Genomic DNA, 27,252 nt, shown 5'->3' on the forward strand with positions numbered 1-27,252 from the left:
GCCAGTATTACGTTATGTGCGAATTAGATGAAATAGATCATAATCGGACGGTTTTTATTAAAGTACCGGTGAAAACGGATAATCAGTGTTTTAGTAATAATTGTGTTACCAAATGTTGTCCTCGAGGAATGGTATTTCTTAAAGTGAGGGATGCTAACGGTGCATCAAAAAGTGTGTGTGCGAAAGCCAGTGATGGGGTCTTTCTGTCAAAACAATTGATTCACGATAGGACTACATTATGGGGTTATGTGCGTTTGAATGAATCCTTCGATATTTTGTATGGGAAGCCGTGCGATGCGATGTATGTGTCAAATCATCCTTTTTATTTGCAAAAGGTTAGTTCATTTTTATAAAGACGCCTGCGTTTTCTGTTTGAATGTTCACTCGCCTTTGATTTTTGCACATTTTACATAACAAAGGATTTTTAGATCAACAAATAAGAAAAGACTAATGAAATCTTGAAAGCTTAATTTACGAACTGATGCACCTATATGCGTTAATGTAGCAGCACGTGAAACAGGCACTTTCGTATTTTATTGAAGTTGCAATTTACACTATAATTATTATTTTAGAAAAATAACATAGAAAGTTTTGTGCACGAGAACTAATTTGGGTAAATCTATAAAGTGTGATCTGGTAGCACCGATAAACTTAATGCTTTAAGTGTTTGTGATATAATGCGATATATGTACTTCCAAAAATGTTTTAACATTCTGTATGCACATGTATTGAAAACAAGATAAGCACCGCTATTGTTTTGTTTTGCTTAACATGCGTATTACGTTAATTTTACTATACATTTGTAAAATACGAGTATTTTTGTCCCAAAATGGCCCTATTTTAAGTATTGAAAGTGGTTGAAAAATTTACAAGAGACGTTCTGTGTGTCTTTTAAATTATCTTGTAAATGATACGAGCTTTGTTCCTTCACTTTTACTTTTATGTCAACTTTAAGTTCAACCATGAATGAAAAATATAGTCGCTGTGTAAAGGTTGCCTACCCTTTACAATGTTTACGTTATGCTAGGTCGGTTACACCACGTTTGCTTTTTACTTTCCAAATCATTGTTTAAAAGTTTACTTTACGTTTACGTTTTATAAAGTCGTTAAATGATCATATGTGCATTGGGCTACGGTATTACATTATTTTATTTCCACCCTTTTTTGGTGGGAAATCAGCAATTAACCCCATCGAGTGTCAGACTTTTACTCCCATGTTCCTTCTGGAGCCCTTCATGTACCAGGGTTGCGGTAACTCTTTAGAATAATCATGCAGCCTCCGACAGGTTTGGGTCCTAAGGGTGGTTGCTGACTCGCTTTGAGGATCGCGTGAAACAACGCGCACCAACACGAGCCTGTCGTCTTTTAGAGACAAAACGATGAGCCACCCAAAATTCACTAGGTACCCACAGAACTGCAACGGCTGGGAGTCGCCTCTCGACAGTGTAGTACCACCCTTAAATAAGTAATAACTGAGTTTATGACCAAGTCATAAATCGTAATACTTATTCAAGGATGAAGGTACGAATGAGTTACGTCATAAAATCACTTAGCAGTAGAATAATTAAAGTTGTTAAAATACTCAGATTGTTAGTCACAGGATAAGATAGGGGTGTCTAAGGTTTTTTAATTGGCATAATTTAAGTTTGCCTGTTTTATATTCGGCAATACAAATAAAAAATAATTGCCCTGCAATTTATGCATGAATGGTTACACTATAATTTTGGATACCATAGGATTTTCTAAATCACACTTGAATAAAAAAAAAGCAGTGAATTAAAACATTCCGAGAAAAGTCCGAGCGCGGAAGTTTCGAATCGCCACGGCACTCAAAAACTGATACTCGGATGTTCCAGGTTTCCAGCGGTTTTTACTGTTGAATGGTAGAGCGATCTATGATTGTGGATACCACGAACGCTGTTGAGCCAGGCAGCTACTAGGATTTCAATAAAGTGATCAGATGCGGTTACTTGTGTGATGACGGCAGACAAAAGAGTATGAAAGTAGAAAACATGCTGTGCCTACCCCAAATAAAAAATTGAGATAAAGGCAAGATGACGATGTTAATCATATGTAGGTAAATAAAAATAAACACATATTATTCGTATCCTGTGATTAATTAATCCTTGTTGTTGTAGGAAGTTTCTAGTTGTTGTTTAATTATTCGAATAGCGTAATACTGACGATCCTTTCCATTATATTATGCAGGTATCGACTAGTGGAATGTGGCTTTGAACTTGAACTATAAGTGCATTGTTGTCAGTTGGTAATCCTAACTAATCCTAACTAATATTATAAATGTGAAAGTAACTCTGTCTGTCTGTCTGTCTGTCTGTCTTTTCTTCACGCCTAAACTACTGAACCAATTTGTGTGAAATGTGGTACAGACATAGTTTGGAACTTGAGGAAGGACATAGGATAGTTTCTATTCAAAAAAAAAAATGACCTTTTGCCTTTTGACGTGGGCTAAAGCTATTATGGTGTTTTGTTATCGTAGCACCAAATTACTTCAGTCTCTAAAATACCTATTAGGTACCTCAATAGGCTATAAATGAGAGACATTGGCATAATAAAATACCTATATAATTGCTAGTCGTCTAGCCCTGAACTTAGGCTTGCCCAAAGTTTTTTTTATAGGTAAAATTGCCTTAGCCAAACTTGAAAACGTAAGTTATGAAAGAGTGAAAGAGGTATGACTGTAGTACTGAAACTACAAATGCAGACCCACACAATGACAAGGTTTGAAACGTTGATAAATTGGTCCCAAGTTGAATTGTTTACTGAGACCGCGACCCCTATTTGTACAACCTTAACAAATAAGTAATCGCAGCCAGGGATGGACCTCGCCTCATCATTTATCTTAGAATTGAAGTAGGCTTTTTATTCGGTGCGCGGATCAGTTCCCAAAAATACGTGTTTTTGTTTTTAATATTTTCAGCAACTGTATCCAATCTACAAAATCAGTTTCTTCATTATTATATTTTATACTAGCCGTTTTCCCGCGGTTTCACCCGCATCCCGTGGGAGCTACTGCCCGTACCAGGATAAAATATAGCCTATGTTACTCGCAGATAATATAGCTTTCTAATGGTGAAAAAATATTTGAAATCGGTCCAGTAGTTTTTGAGTTTATCCATTACAACCAAACAAACAAACAAAGTTTTCCTCTGTATAATATTAGTATAGATTAGTCACCCGGTGATAGAGTAGTTACCCAAAAGTAAAAGAATTTTTCAAATTGGTTCAGTAGTAAACGTCCAGGATACAAACAAACAAAAAAAACATTTTTCTACATTATAATATACCCATGTTTTATTCTGGCGACAACTTAAGTGCCGATATAAAAGATTATCGGCCAGGGCTCGACAAATTACGAGCCGTTGTCGGTCAAATTGAAGCATTGTTTGTTTAGGTAACAAACAAGCTTTAAGTGGTTTTCTAAATTAAGGTCAAGGGCGATCATTAAGTAGACTAGTTAAGTCAAAAGGTTCGTTCAGTTCTGTTAAAAAATAAAACCTTTGGTTGCAATCAGATCGTCAAGTCATATAAGTTACAGTACACAGTAGTTATGACTGAATTTTAGTTTATAGGTACAGTGCCAAATCATAAAAGGATCTAAATCGAAAAAAGGATCGAAATTAAATTTATTTAGTGATATTTTATTTCATCTTTAGAGAAAAAAGACAATAACAGGTAAGTACCTAAGTAAGATCAACGAATTTAAATATTTACCTGTAATATACATATAAATGACATACCTACGTATAGTTACCGGCACGAATCTTGAGCTCTGACCTTCGCCTGCGCAGAAGTAATTTATTGGGTACCTTTTGTGGTATGAAGTGAGGCGAGGGGGCGGGCAAAAGCGGTGATTGGCCCGCAGTGCATCGCGTCATAGCCGTCACTCGGGATTGGTTCTTTGCTAATAAATCACTTCTGCGCAGATGTAGGTCAGAGCTCAAGATTCGTGCCGGTAACTATACAACTTAATAGTATTCTATTATATAGGTAGATAATGGACTACAAACCATAAGGTAGTTCTGATGATTAATCATAACATTTTGATCACTGACTATAAAGGTGCAAATCGTCTAATAACTAAATTATTAGGCCATTGTACCATTAACTAAAAAATATTCTATTGTTTGAGCTGTAACCGTACCACAAGTCATCTAAATCGATTCAGCAGTTTTACCATGGAAACGTACAAACCGACAAACCCAATTTCGCATTTACCGTATTAGTTAGAAAGTAACAAACTACATATAGACGGGAAGGAACGACAGTTGATAAATTTAAGGCTAATGCATAATTAATTTAATTTCAAACGATGTAGGAATTAATCGTATTAATTACAAAACCCCGCCCAAAACTAGTTACGAAGATAAATGCTTAATTATATGCCAAGGTTACTTTCATACTTGTCACATAGGAGAAACATAATACCTATTATGTAGAAAAAGAAATTCATATACAAAATATACAAATTAATGATCACTCGCGCTGTTGTTGCAGCATCAGCTAAAAATCACAAAGTTTTAAAAACCTACCGTACAATACGATTGGAATTTCAGTAGACGGGAAATAGTTAATATGCGCTGCTTTTTTGTCTTATTATTTCAGAATTAACCCAATTTTATGAATGATAGTTGCGTATGCTTTGAGCTTGCATTTGTGTGAGGGCGCAGCGCCGTTTTTCAGCCAGTAACACACGCGCGTTAAATACGGCTAACAGCCAGTTTCTTCATCAAAAGTTGAAGCCAAAGTAAAAGTCAAAGTAATGTCTAAAGTTAAAGTAACGGTTTTTACTTTAGACATTACTTTAACTTTAACTTTTGATGAAGAAACTGGCCGTAAGTAACACTGATGGATTTTCGTAAATAAATAAAAAAAATACGTACCAATTTTTTTGTTGATTTATGTACTTCAACGAATTATGTTATTACACGGGTGCAAATCAACAGCTTGCTAAAGGTTCCGTGGCCGTAGTAGTAGTAACAAAGTCAGATATCTTGTACGATGGTATGTGCACTGATCGGATAATATTCATCTTTAGATTTATGATCACAGTGAAGATTAAGTACATTTACATAGTTATCGATATTGACGCAAAAACTTATGCATAACAAGCGGGTTCCAACTATGAGTCATGTTTTTATCTTTTATTTGTTATTTAGATTCTAGACCGCATTGTAAATACCAATGCATTAAAGAAAAAATACCAAGCCATTAATGTATTAAACCTTAGCACTATAGATTGAAGAGCAAGTTACTGTGAAGAAATACATACAGTAAAACCATTTTATGTAGAAAAAAACTACTGAAATATTAAGAGTTTTTTTATGAGTGCTATCTAGCCTTTTATGTTTTATTCAGAATGTATAACTTAAAAAAAATAGCTAACAGATTCTTGAATAAAATAACACTTTTTTTGCTTAAAAATAAAACACGGCAATGTTTTGAACGAAACATTGCTATTGCAAAAGTTTCAGGCGCACTATATCTCTTATCACAAAGCTTACTATAAGGAGCAGCGCGAGCAATTTTATAAGAATTCATTTAATACCATAAAAAAGGCTCTATGCTCGATTATTATGTTGGCAACGACGAGTAATATGGTAAAGAAAAGTAATTTAAGATGACAACCCAATATGATTCAAAACCAATAAATTCCACCCGTGTGAAAATATTCAACCCAATTGGGTGCTTTTCAATGTTTTTACTACATGGTACTTCTCCATTTTATCTGTGGGAAGTTAGATTACTTACGCGTTACCAAGTAAGTCAGTGTTAAGCCTACAAATTAATTATGCAGAGCGGGTTAAATGGACAAAGCTTCACATACATTTTATAATGGATTAATTCTAAATTAAGAGTGCTTTAAACATCCCTATTCTGTTGTTTTATAAAAATAATATAATTTCTTTAATATTTTCGTAAATTTATATTTGTCGATAGAACTAACGATAGGAGGCCATTATTTGTGGCTGTAAAAACATGAAGCAAAGTTAAAAAGCAATCCGCTGTATGAAATCGTGGTGGTAATTCCATTATTAAGTAGGTACCTACTTCAGTATTTTATATCCCATATAATGCAAATCCGTGATTACATCACATGGAGATCTAAGAGGGTGATTCTTCGAGACCGAGTGTTTTTGACTCATTGATCTGGCTCAATTTTTTTTTGCTCTTAGACCTAAATTGACGTAATAGTTTGATCCAGTGCCTTATGTGCAATATCATATATCGAAGGCATCGAATTGCATCACGTAGATTAGGATTTAAAAGGTGCTGATTAATTGCTGGGCCAGATTAATTGTGTCAGTACAGATTAATGATACTTCCTTTATTTTTCCAATGATCTTTATCATAAAACTAGCCGTTTCCCCGCGGTTTCACCCGCGTCCCGTGGGAGCTATTGCCCGCACCGGGATTAAATATAGCCTATGTTACTCGCAGATAATATAGCTTTCTAATGGTGAAAGAATATTTAAAATCGGTCCAGTCGTTTTTGAGTTTATCCATTACAACCAACCATAAAACAAACAAAGTTTTCCACTTTATAATATTAGTATAGATAGTATAGATTCTACCAAATATTGAAATAATTACTCCTATTACTACTTAATTTATCACTTTTTTTGGCTGACACAAGAAAATAATTATGAATTAATTAAACAGTAACGCTTTCATTCAAATTAATCATTTATTAAACCTCTTACGGTTGTTAAATCACACTAGCTTCAACGCTATAATAATTATATGAAATGGTAAACTTATCTTAATAAGACCTCTTAATAACACAAAACAAAAACGAATCTTAGCTTAAAACAAAAATAAAATTCACCGAAAACAAACTCTCAATTAAAAAGAATTAAAACTTACTAATCAAAATCAGACTTAATTTTTCAGTACGATAGGAACTCTAAGCTTGAGATAGTAGAAAACTAATTAATATCCTACCTAAATTAATAAAAGATATTAAATTTTTCATCATCAGTGTCTATTAAGTATGGATTTATATTTTCTAAATCGACACTAAAATGTTTACTTCCATCTCTTAAAAAAGTATCTATTGATCGAAAATCAGGTTAGATCTCCCAAACTTGCAGAACGCTGAATAATTAAATTTCAGTTTTTCAGGAACTTTTTATGAAAATGAATCAGACCTTGAGATTCATTGCTCCTATCAGTAGTTTTTTGTTTTCTTCTTTCCTGCGTATATAGTTTTGTCTATTCCTTCTTGTTTTTCTTTCCATAATTCTTCATTATTATTTATTCTGTCATATCTTCTCTTATCCGCTAGCCTTTTTTCTTAGTACCTATTTCTTCTCTTGTTTATAATTTTCGTTATGCCATTTTGAAAATATAGATCTAAAAAAATATAAAGCTATTCTAGCGACGATAAAAAAAACCAAAACCTAGCACAGAAATTGAACTTCGGAATAAAAACCAACAGGCCATTTGCTTTATTTTTTGTATTACTTACTTAAGTAATCTTATTGAAATTAAAAATAAGTATAATTATTTCCACGGTATTTGAACAAAAAACAATGCACCAGAAGCCAACACAAATTAACAAATAAGTATACAAACTACAATTAAGAAATGTCTTTAGACATACCTGTAACATATGCCCGAATTTGAATGAAATCTAATTCATATGTCCCGCTCAAATTCATCTGGCTTTAAGAGCCAGATGAATCCAGACTAATGGGGGACAGAAAAATGAGGAATTCGCAGATTATCAAATCCTGCTCCTTTATTTATAAACGTAAAGCATCAAACATGCAATTAATGTTAGCAAAACCATCTCATAAGACACTTTGCCTTGGCAACAAAACGATAGCAGATACACACTATCAGTTAATTAAGACAGATTGATATGACTACTCGCCTTACAAACACCAGATGACAACTTGCAATCGTATTTTTTTGGAAAAATACCTCCGCTCACGAGCACTCACTGTCACCGTTCGGTGCTGACCGGTGCGATCACTTACAAGTAAATATTACTTTTTCAAATATTTTTTATTTACGTATAGATAATGATTGAACAAATCGAGCCAGCTTAATGATGAATTTAGTCGGGGACAATTTTTAAATTTATGTTATTATGAAAATACACCATTTTCTTTTATTTTAATGTTAAAATATTAAGAAACACATATTTAAAGATCATTTGGATTCATTAGTTTTATTGTAACGCGACCGTAGCTCGCAGAAAGTTAAATAATGCAGCAAAAACCGGTGTTGGGACACACCAGATTAATTAGGTTTTACTGTTTTCTGCTAACTTAATTATAGTTTTTTTTTATAAATTCCAATTAGTTACATGAGGCGTCGATAGACCTTTACCTTTTACATAAAACCTGAAACTTTCATTCCAATCGAATGATATTTTCATATGTTCTTCGGTCAAAAACACGTAAAAACTGTGTTTCGAAGAATCACCCAAGAGAGATTATAAAGTGAGTACTAAGAAAATATGAATCTATAAATGGGTTATCTCTCTATAGTGTGAAGCTAGGGTTACCGTATTATTTAATTATTATGTGAAAGGGTAAGAGGACCTTGGTAGGAGATGGATTAATACAAAAACGAAGCAGCATTGTATATTTTCAGTTACCAATTCAAGATTTTTGTAAATGAGCCATCTTATTTTGGTGATTTGCAGTTTGAAGTTCAATAGAATATGACGTTTTGATGAATCAAAAATTCCTACGTCATGGTTTGTTACTCTGTTTTTAATAACCCCGTTATATTTAATGCAGTCATAAATAACTGACAATAAATGCATCATACCTTGTCTAGGAAACACAAAGGAATTTTGCATAAAAGTGCTTCTCTAATTAGGTACGCGTCATGGAAAGTTAGTTTATGTTTAAGCGTACAATTTACTTAGAAATCTACACGACAAAAAATATAAATAAAAGAAAATCTTGATTCCAATCCAATCAGATTGCCTGATACCATACCGGCTAATACCTAATCATTTTAACGTGCGTACGACCATTCTACTTTGTACTGATTTATGAGCCCAAACAAAGTATTGGCCGACTATAAGTGTAAGCAGGTACTCTTAGTGTCTATGAAGTGGGCACGGCTGCGCCTTAGACAGCAGTAAAGCTCTATTAGCAAAACCAAAATACTGAAAAAATAAAATCTGCTCTAAGTGGATGACGACCTTTGTCAGGCCAATGCCTTGGCCAGTGAGCTAATTGTCGTTTGAATAAAATGCGTATAAGCGGTAGTATTATTTAAATAAGTTAAATTCTAAAACCAAACTTCATAACCCTTTACATTACCTTTGTAACTTCTTTTTCAGTTTCTTTTCTTTCTAAAGTTTTTGTTCTTTTTCTTTTTCCTGTCGTTTTTTCCTACTGTTTCTATAAAATTCGTAAATAAATAAACCATTCTTGGCAGTTGTGTAAAAAAATAGGAGTTTTTCGTAGAATTAAACCGGTGAGTAATTTCGCAAATAGGCCTTATGTTAATGCGGATAGTTTATCTTTGTTCCCCGAGGAACTGTCACATTATAATTCGGACAATTTACTTTATTTCGAAAACATTTCAATTGGTTGCGAATATAAAGCTGTGTTTACTGTTTTCCGTTTAAAGTAAAATATTTCAAACTTTTGGTACTATATTAGGAAAACATTTATCATTTTCAGTAGACTTAGGTCGGTCTCCAAGACCATAAATAGGCCTATCAAAAAAAAAATACAATGGCAGTGTAAAGCTTAAACATGGGTTAAACTGACAAAAAATAAAACAATAGGCAGGTATCACAATATCCACAAACATTTTGACATTTGTATGTAAAGTACCTGAATCCAGGAAACTTACCTATCAATGAGATAAACCCAAGTTCAATGATTCAAAACATTGTATGCACATAGATGTAGTCATTTAAGGAAAAACCAAAATAAAACGACAAAAATAAGTTCCTTATTATTTTGCTTTGCAAATACGGATTACGTGACAGAGTCTGGCTAGAGCAAAAGGCTAGGCAGATGATGAATATCCATCAATTTTCTTGTGTCATTTAAAATCTTCCCATGGAATATGGGAAACGCCTGCCACGAACTATCGTGTCTCTACTAAGTCTGGTCCTACTAAGGACATCATAGGAATAGCATAGAAATGAGGATCAGAGGAAGGATACCAGAGAAATGGTGGAGGGCTTGTGTGAAAGACGATTTAGCTGCAAAGAGTGTTACTAGTGAGAATGGCGTTGGATGGAAGAAGAAGAAGTACCTTTCTACTGCACCACACGAAAAAATTAAATGGGAAATTGGAATAAGGTCAGAAAAATGATGATGATTTTTAATCTTCTCAGAAACGTTTTTTAGACTCGGTATCTTTTTGCAGGACTAACAGTACACTATTTTATACATACCCATATTTTGATCATAGAGGACAGAAATATGACCTGATTTACTTCACTATTACTTCTTATAGTATCATCGTACAAAACAGGTTTCTCGGTCTCCAGATCTCAGACAAAAATAAAAATAAAATGGGATTTGCAACGGCTAAGTACATATATAAAACGTAGCCTTCAAATTTCCCTTTCACCATTCCTTACTTTATTTTGCAAGAGAAATAAGATTACGGTCCTTTTGATTTGACGTAAGTATATGTGTATTTTTAACTAGCTTCCACGAGTACTTTTACCCGAGTCATATGGGAAGTACTACGCACAACCAGATAAAAAGTGGCCTAAAGCCTTTCTCTAGTACTTCCACTACTTCTTGAGATTATCGCGATCAAACAAACAAATTCTTCAGCTTTATAATATTAGAATGGATGACGAATCTCCTCCTTACTTCTCTCAGTTACTTATGTTTCATTGATGCTCATATAAAAATACAAATAAATTATGTACAAAAATGTGAAGAATTCTTGAAATATCTGTTGTATCAAAAATAAGATTTGCATTTGTCCCCATTCCATGAATCAGAACTAACTGGATCGCGCTTTAATTTTGGAAACTTAATAGGCCTATAATTTTAAATTAGGTCGCTTCAAAGCTTTTGTTTTGCTTTAGAATAGAAATAGAACTGTTTTAATTCAATTAACATCACACGAAACCTGGTTGACAAATTACTACATATAATTAATTATTAAAATTTGATAAAAAACTAGGTACAAAATACTAAAAAAATAATTTGCGTACTTTAGGCAGGGTTATCTCTGCAAACGTAATTATGAAAAATAGTGACAACAGTTATGTAATTTAATGTTACAAGGACCTATTTTTCCTTAAATTCGGTGACCTAAACTCCGAATTTCAGGAGCCCATTGTGAAAGCCCCTCATAGGCACTATGGAAACAATTAATATTCCCTAATGAACTCATGCCCTAACTAACTTCATATAAATAAATAAAACTTGCTTGTTTGCGGCCAGTGCAATACGTACTACATTATGAGCCGGTCGTCGGTATCAAACACAGATTACAAATATTTTAGATCGTGAACGCATTCTTGGCATAAAAACTATTTTTTGACTGACTTATAAATATGTTCCTACTATTTCTCGTTTTAGTAGCGTCGTGTGCGGGAGGACAGCCGTGCCTTGATAGTGAAAGTGTCGATATCAGTGCCGGACAAAGTTTGGCAGACGGGTCTATGGTGCAAGATGGCGTCGTCTTCCCGCCAAAATATGTGTACACCAAAGAGGTTGACGGTGAAAAGAAAACTTTTGGGTGTTTGTGTCAAAATAAAAATTGTTTTCACAAATGCTGTCCCCTTGGGTCAGTCACATACATGAGGAATTGTACTGAAATGCCTGAAAAAGATCTGGTGCTTAGTGGTTTAGATACATATTACAAAAATAAGTTTCAAAAGAGTGTGGACGCGAACAAAACTTTTGACTTCATGTACTACAAGCCTTGTGTAAAAGTGTATATGGAAGATAATAAGTGGTACATCCAGGAGGTAAATATATTCTTTAATGTTAATTATTTATTAATATCTCACTATTTTCTGGCCGTCAAATAAGGATAAATAAATTAATTCACTAACTAGCCTGTAACCTAGGCATTTATTGGTCACAGTGACCTTAACCCTTTTCTTGAAGTTTTCGTCATCAAATGTGGGTAAATAAACGTACAAATGCGTAAGAGGTCTGTTTTGAACTGGCAGTCATTGGTACGGAATAGTCATACGACAGTTACTTTTAAAATAAAAAAGTAAATCACACACACGAAGCTAAATCTAGAATTTAGAAGATAAAATCTCTGACAGCATTGTTTAGGTTATTACAATAAATTATGTTTATAAATCATCATAATAACTATAGATAACAATTATTGTTTCCGGAGATTATCACGAAAACAGTCAAATAGCTATGAATAAAAGTTTAACCGGAAAAGCACAGACGTATCTATGTTCACAGTTATATTATTTGTGTTTACAATTTTCTAGAGTTGCCCACGATATCTCTAGGTTCTCATCATCAGATGACTGATGATAATGGGACTGGCACGACGGTATACCCTTTTAAATGAAAAAAAAAACCTTGGTTGGCCAATAAAGTAGAAATCAAAAAATAAGAAACACGTCGAAAATAAACCTTCTTAAAAAAATTCGCTTGTAAAAAATTTAATTCAACTTTTATCCACTGCATTTTCCTACGATTAAACTTTTTTGTAAATTAACAAGCTTTTCACGAAACCGTGTCAATGAACTTTGTCGTTGCATAAATATTTCAATGATATTCCCTTACGACCTTTTAACAGGTCAAATACCGTGTTACTATGACATCAAACTTTGAAAGTACTATTATTATGTGTGGTCATATGATAATTAAGACTGTTTTTGTCCTATGTGTATCATACTAACGTACTTTTTTGAACTTTTTCAAAATTATATTCTATAGATATTGAAATTGTCCATGGTACAGATAATTTACACATTCTACTATACCATAGAATCCTTTAGATAATTTTTTTATTTAAATTATTTTATCTCTTTTAGCCTGAAACACAGGATATCCTAGTTCGGGCACTTAAGTATATTAGGACTTTATGTAATTTATGCCGTAATGAAATTCGAAAAAATATTATATTATATTATTATTTTGAATTATAGCTCGTCTTATCATCATCTAAACTTAAACTAAAAATAAAAGGGTGAAGTACTTAGCTTCTGGTAAAAAAACAGTATTATCAGAAGCAGTTTTATAAATAGCAATGCATAAAGTACTTATTTAAGTCAAGGATAGGAACGAAGTTATCACAATGTCAATAACAGGATGTCAGTAGGATGTCGTGGGTGGAACAGACAGTCTAACTTATATTTTATTACAATAGATATCATTTTTATAAAAACACTTAATTAGAGTTATTCATTTACCAATTGAGAAAACACTTTACAAATCACCGCTTTTCTTAAAACAACTGTTGTTGTGAAAAGTAGGAAACATCTTTGTTTTAAGTTAACTGACTTACCTATCTGGTCGTAGAACTTGGGACTTATTGTATTCGAAAAGTCCACGCTGATACGATTTATTTAGCAAATACTTCATCATCATCAGCTTTCTTATTGCCCCACTGCAGGGCACAGGACTCTTGTCATACAGAGAAGGAATAAGTGCTAATCACTTCGTTGCTCTACTCTTGGTGAATATTTATCATATCATAATAACAAATAGTATAATGGCTAAGGATATCGCTTCATCATAATTAAGGTTTAAAGTTTTTATTTTGAACTATAAATTAAACACTATTAAGCAGGTACTATCTTGCCAAAAATATTTTGTGCAAGAGACCGTCATTAAAAATCTTTATGCGTTCAGCAACCGCGTTTTTTTACAATATGCTAATGTATTGATTGTTATGTACGATTGCAAAAACAAGGCATTGTTTGAATAGTAAGGCATTTTTTATAACACCATTCATCTTCATCAGTTTGCTTAAAGAATCGGTAATTTAAGAACAAAGTTAGCATCCTGTACATTTCCGCCCATCCAGACAAAAAGTACGAAGATTACAAGACTTAACAAGGGGACGAACTAAGAAATATTTATAAGAAAAAGAAACCAAATTCTTGTTACCAATATCTATTTGGTATTTTTCCATGATTTAAAAGTAACTCAAGTACTTATATTGCTAAAATTTGGACTAAAAATAATTGGATAGATACTGTTAGGTCTGCATACCTAGTCAGTTTAAGTCACTTATATTTTATGAATAAACATACCAAGAGAATGATATCAGAATTTGTATCCTTGTGACTCATTCGAATATCAGCGAATAGTAAAATACATAGTTATAAATAATATGTATAAATAAACTAGAAGTACGGCTGACTTAAATCAAGGAAGTAGTGACAAACGGTGGTTAGAACCTCGTCTAAAAATAAAATTAAGTCAGAAGAAATTGGTAATTACAAAAGCCTATTCCTTTTTTGCATATAACAACAATTTTATAACCTAAAATACATTAAAAAAATACGCTGTAGACGAGTATTTTCATCCTTGAAAAAATTTAATGATTGAGCATGACTTTCAAATCCCGAGGAAGTTTACGAATAAAATACCCAGTTTTTAGGTGTGTAATTAAAAATTGGAGTTAAAAGAATCTTTTTCAATCAATCCGTAACTGTGTGATAGGAGATATGTGCCCAGCAGTGAGACGATAAAAGTCTGATGATGAGATAGAAGTGCAAAAATAGAGGGACTTAACTTTATAATATTTTAGTACTAGTAAATATACTTCCTCCTTGATACATGGCAAGACGTCTATCAGTCTATACCACAGTCTATACTCCTAATTGTATGCCGTCAAGTCTCAAGTGTATACAGTCAAGGTCGTGAGCTCGTAATAAAAAGTTCAACACAGTTCATTGCACTTTATCTTCGTAGTTACTCGAATCATGTCCGTTTGTAAACAGCAAAGGAATACAAGTTTTGCAACAGTCTCTGCATATTTTTTTGCTTTGCTATGTTATTATCATTGTTGTGTTAAGAACGTTCACTTAATTTTTTAGGTCTTAAGAAGTTGATGCTTGAATCAAATTATACCTACTTATGCAATAATGATTCTGACCCACTGTCCATTTTGAAGGTGATGTTCGATAAGGAAGTTACGTATAATTTCTTATGTAAGGTAATGCCTATAACCCGGATTCAAGAATTACGTATCCTTTTGCTGGAAACATAGGTGGGCGCAGTTGGCGAATCTATGTGGAGTCCATAATGTCTTTTTACCTAGGATACCTCTTCCTCTCGTGTTGTGTTCCTGTCGTCTTTTTATCGTGTTGCTTTTAACACTTTTAAAAAAGGGTTCTTATAAAACATTTCTTGTTTTTTATTATAAAACATAATAATTTATACTTACCCAAGTTTTGTTAAATTTAATTAATAATTAAAATTTAAATACTTTTATTTTTGTTTTAAGGAAAAGGGATAGTTGTCGTGGTCAGAGAATTTTGTTGCGTGATTCAATCTTGCTTCATTTAACCCTGAACTCAAATTAATATCTTCTTGCGATTCTGTGCAAATATTACAAGGTTGGGTTAAGGAAAAGGCACTGGATTGTTCTACTAATAGATTTTGTGAAAATAAGAAATATTTAAAACTTCGGAAATCGCAAATTTACTTTGAGTTTAGTTGATTAACGAATGCTAATTCCTCCTTCTCTGTATGAGAAGATGCCTATGCATGTAGTGGGACAAAAAAAAGGCTGATCATGGTGTTTCTTTATAGTTATCAATACCTTGTACCTTAGTATAGTTTCTGAACAAATCTGGTTAAACCAGTGGTGGTAAAAATCGTGCGAACAATCATTTATTTTCTGAGAATAACGCGATTTACGTGTCTGCTAGGAATTCTTATTAACTTTATAAATAACTTGTGACAATAGGTTTTAATGCTTTTTTAACGACAATATTTTTAGAAGTTCATGAAAGAGATTGTTGTTTTTAGAGTTGTTATAGTGAATTAGAAAGAATCTACTTTCACATCAGGAACAAGGAAGAATAAATATTTACGACAAGCTAGACTATTAATAATCAAGTAACTACTTAAATAAAAAAATAGGTGAAAAAGCTCCTGAAACAAAATTGTTTGCTGTAAGAAAGTTATTCATTCAAAAATATGAAGAAAGGATTATATTTACTGCGGTCGAAAGATATTATAAACACTTGCATAGTTACGCACACTTGCATCAATTACCTATAAAGAACTTGCAATTTAAAGAATGACCACTAGGTATGTTAGCATACCTAGTGGTCATTCTTTAAATAGATAACATCACAGGGACTTCCTTTAGTGGTGATTGTGGTTATTTACCACATAATCAAGATATTACTATTAACATATTTAGTTAGGTAGGTACCTACATAGGTATATTCACTTCAAGTCGCTCCATGTAAAACACTAGTACTCTTCTGCATCCGATTAGACTGAAAGCCGACTATAACATGGTTGGAAAAACTTTAGACAGATGATCATATTCAGTCAACAAACTACCTATCTGAAAAAACAAAATATTTATAGAACACTGTTTTAAAACAAAGATGAAAATAAACTGATGTCTATTTAAATCGCTTTCTGAAAAGCACGGTTTGACAGCTTTATGAAATACTATGGGATTATTTTGTAGGTGGGGAGTCAATAATCTTTTTATTCCAAAACATCAAACATATTACTAGTCAGTACTTTAAAAACACACACGCTAAAAGATTAACATCGTTTGCGAAGATTTATCAATCACTTCCCATTGAGAACTAGGTTACGAGTCTACTCCACGAATACCTACTGTTTTTCGGTGTCAAGGTTAGAACCCAAACATACACACTAAAAGCTAACGTTTAATTGTCCATAAATAATATGAAATTAGCACATTTTTTCCAAAGCTTGGAATGTATTTCTTGCTTTTGAATGATATAGCAAACAGCGCCATCTATACGGTGAAGTTGGAACTTATGAGATTGAAAGCTAAAGGAAAATTGCCCAGACAGTTTTCCCGCAGGACGCTTCGTTAGTGTAGCTTTTTGGTTTGAGTTTATGAACTTAACGTGTAGATGGCAGCACTTGTTCTCGGTTCAATTTTAAGAATACTGCATACCTACATGACATAGTTGAAAAGTATTTGTATTTTTTTGCGTTTATTGGCCTGTGATTAAGTTTTGTTTTCTACGTACCTTTGCTTCAAGCTATGCATTTACTTAGGACACAATCTTGTTTATATTGCTAAACGTTTCTGTTCCGCCATATAATAGTTTTTTTTTTAATCCTTTCAAGTCTTATTATGGTAAAACAACTCCATAAGAGTAACCTATGCTTCTAATTGCTCATAAAATGTACCATAATTTTATTGAGCTGAATTCCTCAAATACCAAGACATTCAGACTCCTTATTTGGATATGAGAAAGAGCTCAATAGGTCTTCTCACTGTGTTGTGACAGATTGGGCGGATACTATTTGTTTTTTAGAATAATTACGAAACCAAATGAGATTTTTGGTTCAATGCCAGAATGCTTTTTCATATCTACTCTTGAAAAGCCTGATAACATCTTACTTTTCTTGCATTTACAAGAAAAAAAACTACAGTTAAGGAAAGAGCGTGGTTTGTATCATTGTTCGAAACAGTTACCATAGCCCTGGTTCAGAAAGGGCTTCAGAACGAACATGGTGGGTTTTATTCACTTAAAGTATTAAACCCCCTTACGCTGCACCCATGGCTTGAGGGTGATCTGATGACTTCAATTTTTTTAAAGGGCCTTTGTTATAAAACTTTTAAACAATTGCATTAATTGCTTAAATGCTATTACAAACTATAGCAATATCATAATTGTCGACTGGGTAAAAAAGACAAATCGTCGGTTATATTTATGTCACCATTATCTTAATTAATTTAATTAAAGTCTGCGATTCAGAATAGGATTATTGTGCCAGTTCACACACTGGCACAACAACCACTTATGTGTTAACGATTTGAAATGTCATACCTACTTATATGTTAAGATTTTTCCTAGCGTTTAAAATGACATTCGTATTTTTTTAATGCTGTTCCAAAGACATTAGACATCATCACATAACAGGCATCATCATCCTCCGAGCCTTTTTCCCAACTATGCTGGGGTCGGCTTCCAGTCTAACCGGATTCAGCGAAAACAGATATAACTAAAAATCGAAAATCGTCTGTCTCAAAAAATATAGGTAAGCAGGTACCTACTGTTAATGAATTTTCGCACGCAAATTCGCCGAATAATAAACCACTCCCAGTTTTCTTTAATTTGTTGTTTGACATTTAAATATCATGTAAGCAGCGTCATCTAATTTCAATGAAATTACTGCGTCACTACGAGTAGGCACCTTTATTTTTGGTTCATAAATTAATATTTTTACCTGAATCAAGACTTAGAAACTCGACATAAAAGTTCCCACATAGGTGAGTATGTAGGTTGTGTAGCATCTTTTCACCTGTAGGTACAAGATTAACTATTGCTTTAATGGTAATAATGATATAATCTTTATAAAAAGGAGAAAATGAAAAGAAATAAGTTTAATTTAAGGATGTAGATAATAAAATCCTTCAGTCAAAGATTATAATATTAACATTAAAGGACCTATTGTAGTATAGCTGTCATACTTTTCGGCCTTTAAAAAATACAGGAGGTTTGGTAGCTAGGTCTTGCTATACATTTTCACAGAACTGTCCCCTTACCCTCCACACATTACGACCTACACACTATCATTTGATGGAACATAAATAAGAGACTTTAGAGGTCTCAAGAGAGTTGAATGGATCATCAAATAAATAGGTGTCTACGCCTACAGGTGTAATGTGCTTAAAATTATCACTTTTAATTATAAAGTCGTATAAATTTTACGACGTAAATATGTATTTAGGTGCTACCGTATTAATATTTGTTGGATTATGACCGACGACGCAGAGAATTTATATTAAAAAAATCCTGTAGAATACCTATTACCCATTGTAGATTAAACAGTCAGCCGGAGGTTGACCTAATGATTGGATTTTTTTTCATAAATTTTTATTCCTATCAAGGTTTTCAATCGATCTGATACAACAAAATACCATGCATCTTCATACTGATTTGTGATACCATACAAACTATCGGTCTACTAAAACTTTGCAGTGAGCGGATATTCTACATGGTCCCATTTTGTAGTAATAAACGAGTACCTGTTTATAATAATACAGATAGTTATGAACACTTGCAGTTTATTGTGGTAACATTATCTATTTCAATGAGCGAAAAACACATCGTTTCATTTACCGCCTCCCGCGGAATGGGTACCTACTATGCAAAAGTAGTACTTGTACCTACATAGATAGGTCTACACGCTTTCGATACATAAGTACATAAATCCGTCTTTGCAAGCTCAATTACACTAAAAGGCGCCTGAATTTAAGTACTCAGATAACATTTTTAAAGATTAAAAAAACGATTCAAATAAACTACTTATAAATACACAAGAACCATCTAATGGCTCAAGCATTTAATTTGGTATTTAATTTATTGTCTTGGCACAAGTAAAAAACAGTTCAGTCTTCATCTTCGCCTACGAATATGTTTAAAATAACATCATAGATGTGATTCTGTCCGAGAAAATGCCCTTAACCTGAATATTTCATTATGTAGTATTGTCAGCAAAACAACAATTGGGTCGGTTTCCTCGTTTCTACTAGGTCTGGGTAACAGGGAATATGTACTTGCGCGTCTGGGTTTAAAACAAATAATATAAAGACATACTTAAAAGAAGTGTTTTTTGTTTTGTATAATTTTCTAGTTTAAATTCTATCATTATTTAGCGTATGTTGGTTAACCTAGAATTGGCGACTGTGTAAGTCCTAGTAATAACAAAAATTGTACTCTAAGCTTTATCTACACAGAAGCTGTTGGTAAACCCTGTAATAAATAAACTAGCTTCTGTCAGCGGTTTCACCCGCATCCCGTAGGAACCACGGCACGAACCCGGATAAAAAGTAGCCTATAGCCTTCCTCGATAAATGGGCTATCTAACACTGAAAGAATTTTTCAAATCGGTCCAGTAGTTCTTGAGATTAGCTCGTTCAAACAAACAAACAAACAAACAATCTTCAGCTTTATAATATTAGTATAGATAAATAAATAAATACTTCCTGACAATTCCATTTAATTCAGTTTACAATGTTTCAGACGTTTAAGTAAAGTTTTAAAAATGTGTATAAGTTCAGTATTACGTGCACTAAAATTATGTAAACAGTGAGTTTAATAGGTAACCATATATTTGAGGAAAACTGAGATAAAATCTATTATTTAGTAGACGTATGGTCTGACCGTTTTTAGTGCAGTTGACTATCCTGTACTATGACATAATGTACTTACTTATCTATAAGTATTAGGTATGCGACCCAGTGTTGTGAGTTTAAGTATGTGACAGGGGATTCAGCAACCCCGCAATTACGTGTTTTACTCAATTACGTTACTCACCATAGAACTTTAGCTAAGGGCATGTAGGTAGACGCGTAGACTTTCGCATTTTAGTAATTACTCGTAATTTAAACTAGGGTAACAATATTTTTGGAATGTTGGTTTTTTTTAATTTCTAACAAAGAAATAGCCATTTGTGTGTTGCGTGTTCCGTACTCCCTAAAATATTTATTATATCCTAAAATATGTATTATTTTCAGTATCTATTTATTGATATAGCGGCAACAGACAACAGAAATACAATCAACACATCATAGCAAGTCAGTTGATGTTCACAGTTGATGTGAACATCAACTGACTTGCTATCATGGTATCTTATGTATAAGATAGGTAAAGCCTTATGCAGACAGACGAATGGACAGATGGACAGCAAAGTCTTAGAAATAGGGTTTCCCGTTATTTGCCCGGGCATTTCGATGCGAAACCCTAAAAATTCCGTAGGTTGAAAAGTCGAATTACCAAATTTTGTTCTGTTTATCGCCGAAGTCTATTTTATAGCGCCTATGATTAATTTATAAGCAAGAAGTCACATTAAAACGAGTTGTTACTCTCTTTTTGCTTACAAGCAATTGATTTTATCACGAATAAAAGATATGAATAATGTACTTATTGCTCACTTGTGATAAAAAGGCTAGTATTGAGTATTATACGAGATATCTTTTTGATCCACAATAAAATCCTGTATCGCGGGAACGTGTATCATGAACATCTTTGGCAGTGGATAGTCAGAAGCCAGAAAGTATCACAACCAGTCCTACCAAGGGTATTGGGTATTAGGTTGCCCGAATAACTGGGTTGAGGTGGTCAGATAAGCAGTCGTTCCTTGTAAAGAACTGGTACTCAGCTGCATCCGGTTAGATTCGAAGCCGATCCCAACATAGTTGGGAAAAGGCTGGGCAGATGATGATGAATAAAATCCTGTAACGTAGATACTTGTGATTACAATATATAAGAATTCTTTGAGGTATTTACAAAAATCTAAACTAAAAAAACGTTTTCGAGCTATCGACGTGGCAGCCAAAACTTAACCAGACAATTATATAATATTTGCCCTTGCGTTGTGTTCATCAGTCCTCTTGTTTTTCTGTTCAACTAACTGTGAAATACCTACGAGGCAAAGAAAAACACATTATAGTCAGAAAAATATATTATAATTACGTCCTCATTATCATCATTAAATTCCACCAGATGAGTTGAAAATTCACAACCTATTAAATTGCTCGCGCACTCGTGCGAAAATTATATGTGCCCATGTACTGACATAACAATATATAACAACAACATACATAGATTTCGCCCGTGGTTTTACTCGTAGCCTAGGGGAACTACTGATAAAACGTAGCCTACATATGTGTCATTTTGATATAATAGCTACATTACTGCTACTTAAGTTTCACTATAATCCGTTTGGCCGTAAGCGCGTTAAGAAGTACCTAACAAACACACATACAAATACACTCCCAACATTCGTCTCTATAATAATAGTGTGATGAAATTGGTAGAATTGTTATATTTTTACAGTTTCGTTTTCAAAAGATTTTTTATCTGAACAGTGTGCGTGTTCAATTGATTCATTTCCCATAACAATTCAAGAAGCCAATAATCAAGGTCTGCCATTCATAATTTTTCTGGCATGTGTCTTATCAAGGTGTTAGGAATAAATTAATTTCTGAATGGTTTAGCGCTGCAATAAAGCTCGATCTACACAGACATACTTTTCATTTAATGTAAGTACTAGCTAGATGATGTTCTCAGTTTTACCTACTTTCGGAGTAAAAATCCAGATAAATGATAGCCATATTCATACATAAAATAAGTAGCTGTAAATTGGTACAAGAATTTCCAAAGTGATTCTGTGAATTTTGAGTTTACCCTTTTGAACTTTGAAATATCACACAAACTTAAACCTTATAATTATACATATTGAGATGTGTGATAAAGTGATGGCCACTGAACTATACATAACAGTATTAATCTTAAGAATCTCTGACTAGGCGGCAGGTCAAAGGATTGATTAAGGAGACAGTATTAGTTCACGCTTTGGTTCATATAAGCTCTGCTCCCGATATCGTAGGCCCCTATTTGTCAGGTTTTTTTTAATGTCTAAAAATGGAAATCACATGTAAATAAACAATTAAATTATAAATATAGACGAAGTCATTAACCAGATAAGACATCTGGATAGTTGCATGGTTGGGGAATTACAAGGCACGCTTATTAACTACTTAAATCGGGTTTTCCCGATGTCTAGCTAGTTTTATGCAAGAGTACATCACGATAGATTGGAACTGCTCAGGTTTATTGAGTACCTATCTTCGATTACCTGTAGCTCGTCGACTATAATTTCAAACCGGTAACATTGCGGTAGATTTCCAGGATATTCAGGAACATCCTGATTAAAGTGGAGATCTAACTACCTATGTATTTCTAGCGTTGAAGCTGGTGCCCTTTGTATGCCACATTTTCTGCCTTATAATATTTAAGTTATGTTGGCTTATGTTTTAATTACTTTATTTATTTTATTTAACAATTTATGTACACAGTGGACATATAAAAGAAAAGACATAGCATAGAAATAGTACAAAGGTACTGCTTATTTCTCAATCGAAATCTCTTCCAGCAGACCCGTAGTAGGAGAGTAAAGAGAATAAAGAGAAGTAGATAGACTGTGTAAAAGGACATAGTAAAGATATATAAATTACACACATATATATATAAAGCAAAAGATAATACATACATACAAAAATACATATTTTATAAAATATTAATATTAACTACCTATAACTTCTTAAGATAATAAAAATATGGAAAATAAGCGTGTCGATAAAATTGTCCACACTTGAGTCAAAGCCGGTTTCTCAAAACACTTTGTGATCATCTATTTATTATCTATTCATTTTCCCTTAAAACATAGAAAGAATAGCATCATAGTTCGGGCTTTAAGCCTATTATCTTGACGGGCAATGCATTGCATTCTTAAAAAGTTAAATTTCGTTGAGGTCTTAGGCGTACTAGATTTCCTAAGGAAGTGGTTCTTTCTCAGGAGTAATAAAGTTAAAATTGATATAAACTACAATACAATACCAATTTCAGCAGCCCCTCGAGAACTGAAAAATCAATTCTTTAACTTTCAGAACCCTATCGGGCATTGCGTCTAACTCGCACGGTTTTTAAAACCACTAGATGGTATTCCAAAAAGCTTTTTAATCTTTTTTTAATTAAACAAATTCTCAATCCCGTTCAAGTCTCCTTTTATCTCATGTATCCTGACATGAAACAGATAGGTAGAACATAGAATCTCATAGTGCATAGGAATTTTAAATTATGGCCTGTCTATTAGCTGTCTGCCTAGGTGCGTCAGAATAGATTTTGCTATGCCGACATTATTTTTCTAGACTTACACTATAAAGAACTTATGCTCTTCTCTCTAATACGTGAAGACCAAATAATTTCGCTTTAAAAGCAATCGTTTGCCAAGCTACGTTTCATTCAAGCCAAGCCATGTTTTATTCACATTTGTTTACTATTGTCAAGTCACTAATAATCTTTGTACAAAAGGGCAAAGCCTTTTTATTTGTTAAGAAGTTATCAAATGACACGTTTCTGTGAGTGCAGCGTGAAGGATCGTCAGACTCTTACAGACTAAAACCCACCATGTTCCTTCTTAAGCCCTTTATGTACCAGGGCCGCGGTAACTCCTTCGAACATCCCGCAGCCCCGGCAGAATGTGCAAAGCCTAATGTAAAAATAGGATTAGTAATAGGCCGGTATATGAATATGCCTGACCTTACACAATCGAGGGGAATTTTGTTAAACCTGGAAGTCAGATTAATTGTAAATACCTCTACAACAGAAAGACGTCATACAATGTATATTAAAAGCATGAATAGTATCACACATTTACCTTTGTACCTGGACAATATGTACCTAAAACCTTATTACTCAGAATTCTCAATCAATTCAATTCTCAAATTATAATGATAAGTCATAATTTTGCGTTAATTGTTAAATTAACCGCTGTCCTAATTTAAAAGTTGACAACTGTATAGCGAATACAATTACAGGAAAACTACCGTGTTGGTTAACCTAAATGAGTAACATTCTTGAAGACTATACGGCTAAAACAATTTATTTTCCATATTTCAAAAAAGGACTTATACTCATAATTTTATTATTATAAAGATACGATACCCACCTTTTTATTTTACTGTTATTTATTATTTTTCTGATGTACAAAAAGTAAGCTAAGAAAAAACTAAAGATAAGTAGGTATAAGTGAAGATATTTCTAGAATCTAGATCCCCCAGTAAATTAGTATGCATTGGATGTCAAAAATAAATAAACAAGGTTTTATTACATTGCAATAAAATGCATCTTTTAACCTTGGCAGAAAATTCAAAATTAAAATTCGCAAGTGGTCACAACTTGATTACTTCCTTACTATTATTGGTTGTATTTAAATATATATTGCAGTATAAGTAAGTATTTATTATGTGTATGTAATTTTATGCAACTACGCAGATAGATATACGTTTACTTACGTTTGATTGAACTACTGGAATATCAATACCTATTAGCATGGGATTAAATATATAATAATGATATAATTTTTAGATTTTTTGTTTGACCGGGCTAATCACAGCAAATTCTTGAAATGACAGAATTTTTTTCAGCCTTGGTCACTGACCGGGAAGGTTATAGAGTACTTACTTCATCGTAAAACCACTGACAAAAGCTAGTTGTAAGATATTTATTTTTCTTTATTTACATAAGCTCTACTTTTGTGACACGCTGAAAAGGTTCAAAATCTGTGGAAAGTGATAGTTTATTTAGGTATGTGAGTATGAGCAGGGAATAAAGCTCAAAAATATCGGACCCCCTATCCCTCGGTGTCGTTTTAGGCGCATGTTCACCGACAAATTAAACGTCCATTTTTCTTAAAACATTTGTTAACTTACTTCCAATATAATGTATTATTTGGTTACTTTCTACAAAAGAAGCATTCTACTTACCACGTCAATTATTCTAAATGAAAATGTTCACGGGGAGCTATGACAAATGAGCGTTCTAGTAATATCTTGCATAAATAAAACAAGTCAGCTTTCATATTAATTTATTAGAACCGTGCTAGAAAGGGATGGGTCGATGTCGCTGCTTTGTACTTACTTTAGCTTACGAGTCACTTACCAAATGAAATAAAAACTGAATTTTCGCCAGTTAATGCCGAAAACTGAAACGCCATTCAATTTTAAAGACGGCACAAACATCATTGTTACACTTACGATAATTGCTGCGACTGTGAGACTTTTAAGACCTAATGTGACTTGCACCATCTGCGGGGTTGTTCGAAAGAGTTCCGCGGCCGTGGGACATAAAAGGCCTACTACGGAACACGACGGTTTTTAGTCAGTAAGAGTCTGACACTCCCTCACCGCTGCTAACAAACAGCGGGAGGGGTCATTGGATGATTTTTGACGTCGTTAAAAAAAAGGTGACTTGCACCATTTCGCTGAGTGTAATGATAATCAAATTGTCAAAGCTGTTAAAGTTAACTTGCATTAGAGTATTTCGAAATAATCGATCAATAAAAAAAAGAATTTTCTGTTTTATCCTTTGTCATTTTCCCAAGATTTTCCAATGTACAGCAATAACAGCGATGTAGAGGTTTTCCTCCTTGTACCTTGTACGAATTACTTGCATCAATGTTTTATTCAACTATTGAAACAAAATTAAATACTTACGGAATTCAAACGAGATAAAATAAGTACAATAAACTTTATATTGAAGAGGGCAGTACAAGTTTCTTGACCTTGTAATGGCTTTAATAAAATGAATCCCGCAAGTTTTTGTTACTAAGAAACGAACTTTGACACCACATATCAGTTTTTGTATCTTTTGTTTTTATAAATACGGACAAACCTCACAAAGTCATTATTTTTAACTTTTAGGTAGGAATATATTAATTAGTATAATACTCTTAATTATCTTAGCTTAAGCACCCATAGTAGGTAGGTAATTTCAGTTTCTTATAATGCACGTAGTATTTTAGGAAATACGATTTAATATTTCAATACATTTATTTGATTTAATAAATAAATAGATTAACTACAGGGACTTATATTATAAAAACTTTTATTAATGATGTTTATCTCACATTTTTAATCCCTCAAACGAACGGACGTTAATAAATAGAAAATGTACACAAAGTACACGAATACTTTTTTATTTGCGTAAAATCTTACCATCCATCTTACCGGTAAAATAATCAAAATAAACAAGTCAGTATGCACTCTAACGTTCAATGGTTACAACTAGTGCATGAGTTTAAATATTTTTAATTCGTGTGTATATTCCCGGAAAATTATTGAGGATAGTGTTTTGTCTAGGATAGTCACATAGATATGACCTATGTGACATTGACATTTAGTGTAGATACTAAAATATAACATTTACTATGAATATCTCTTTGCAACCTAAACCTAATATCTAACTAAGGCTACACAATACTTAGTACAATTTACAACTTGCTTACCTATCAACAAGCACGTACAATAGAGGCATTTGAAATTACCGTTGCCCCATTTCGAGGCATTTTCCTGGTACTGTATTAGTTTACTCAATGACAATTATGTCTCATCCCATTCAATAATATTCGAGTAAACTGTATTTCCACAGTCACTGGGTACCAGTGAACTATGACGAAGTAGCGGCCGTGAGTCAAGGCAAGCCAAGGAAAACAAAAAACTGTAGCAATTAAGTATATCTGAAATTAAGAATTTATGGGAGTGAAGACGTTT

General features: G+C 33.2%; 1 protein-coding gene across 4 annotated transcripts in view; it reads left to right on the forward strand.

The window, feature by feature from the left end:
* LOC110382910 (G-protein coupled receptor Mth2) overlaps positions 1 to 27,252 on the forward strand; it is a 56,658-nt gene that overhangs the window by 125 nt on the left and 29,281 nt on the right. Inside the window, exon 1 of one of the 4 annotated variants that reach the window (XR_010276697.1) lies at positions 11,404 to 11,944. The exons of 2 other annotated variants lie outside the window; for them this stretch is intronic. The gene's annotated coding sequence lies outside the window, so the exon portion shown is untranslated. Of the gene's footprint in view, positions 1 to 11,403; positions 11,945 to 27,252 lie in introns of those variants that run through there. One more of the 4 variants, XR_010276700.1, reaches the window with a different exon arrangement.

Source organism: Helicoverpa armigera, chromosome 8 (assembly GCF_030705265.1).
Source record: "Helicoverpa armigera isolate CAAS_96S chromosome 8, ASM3070526v1, whole genome shotgun sequence".
Taxonomy (NCBI): domain Eukaryota; kingdom Metazoa; phylum Arthropoda; class Insecta; order Lepidoptera; family Noctuidae; genus Helicoverpa; species Helicoverpa armigera.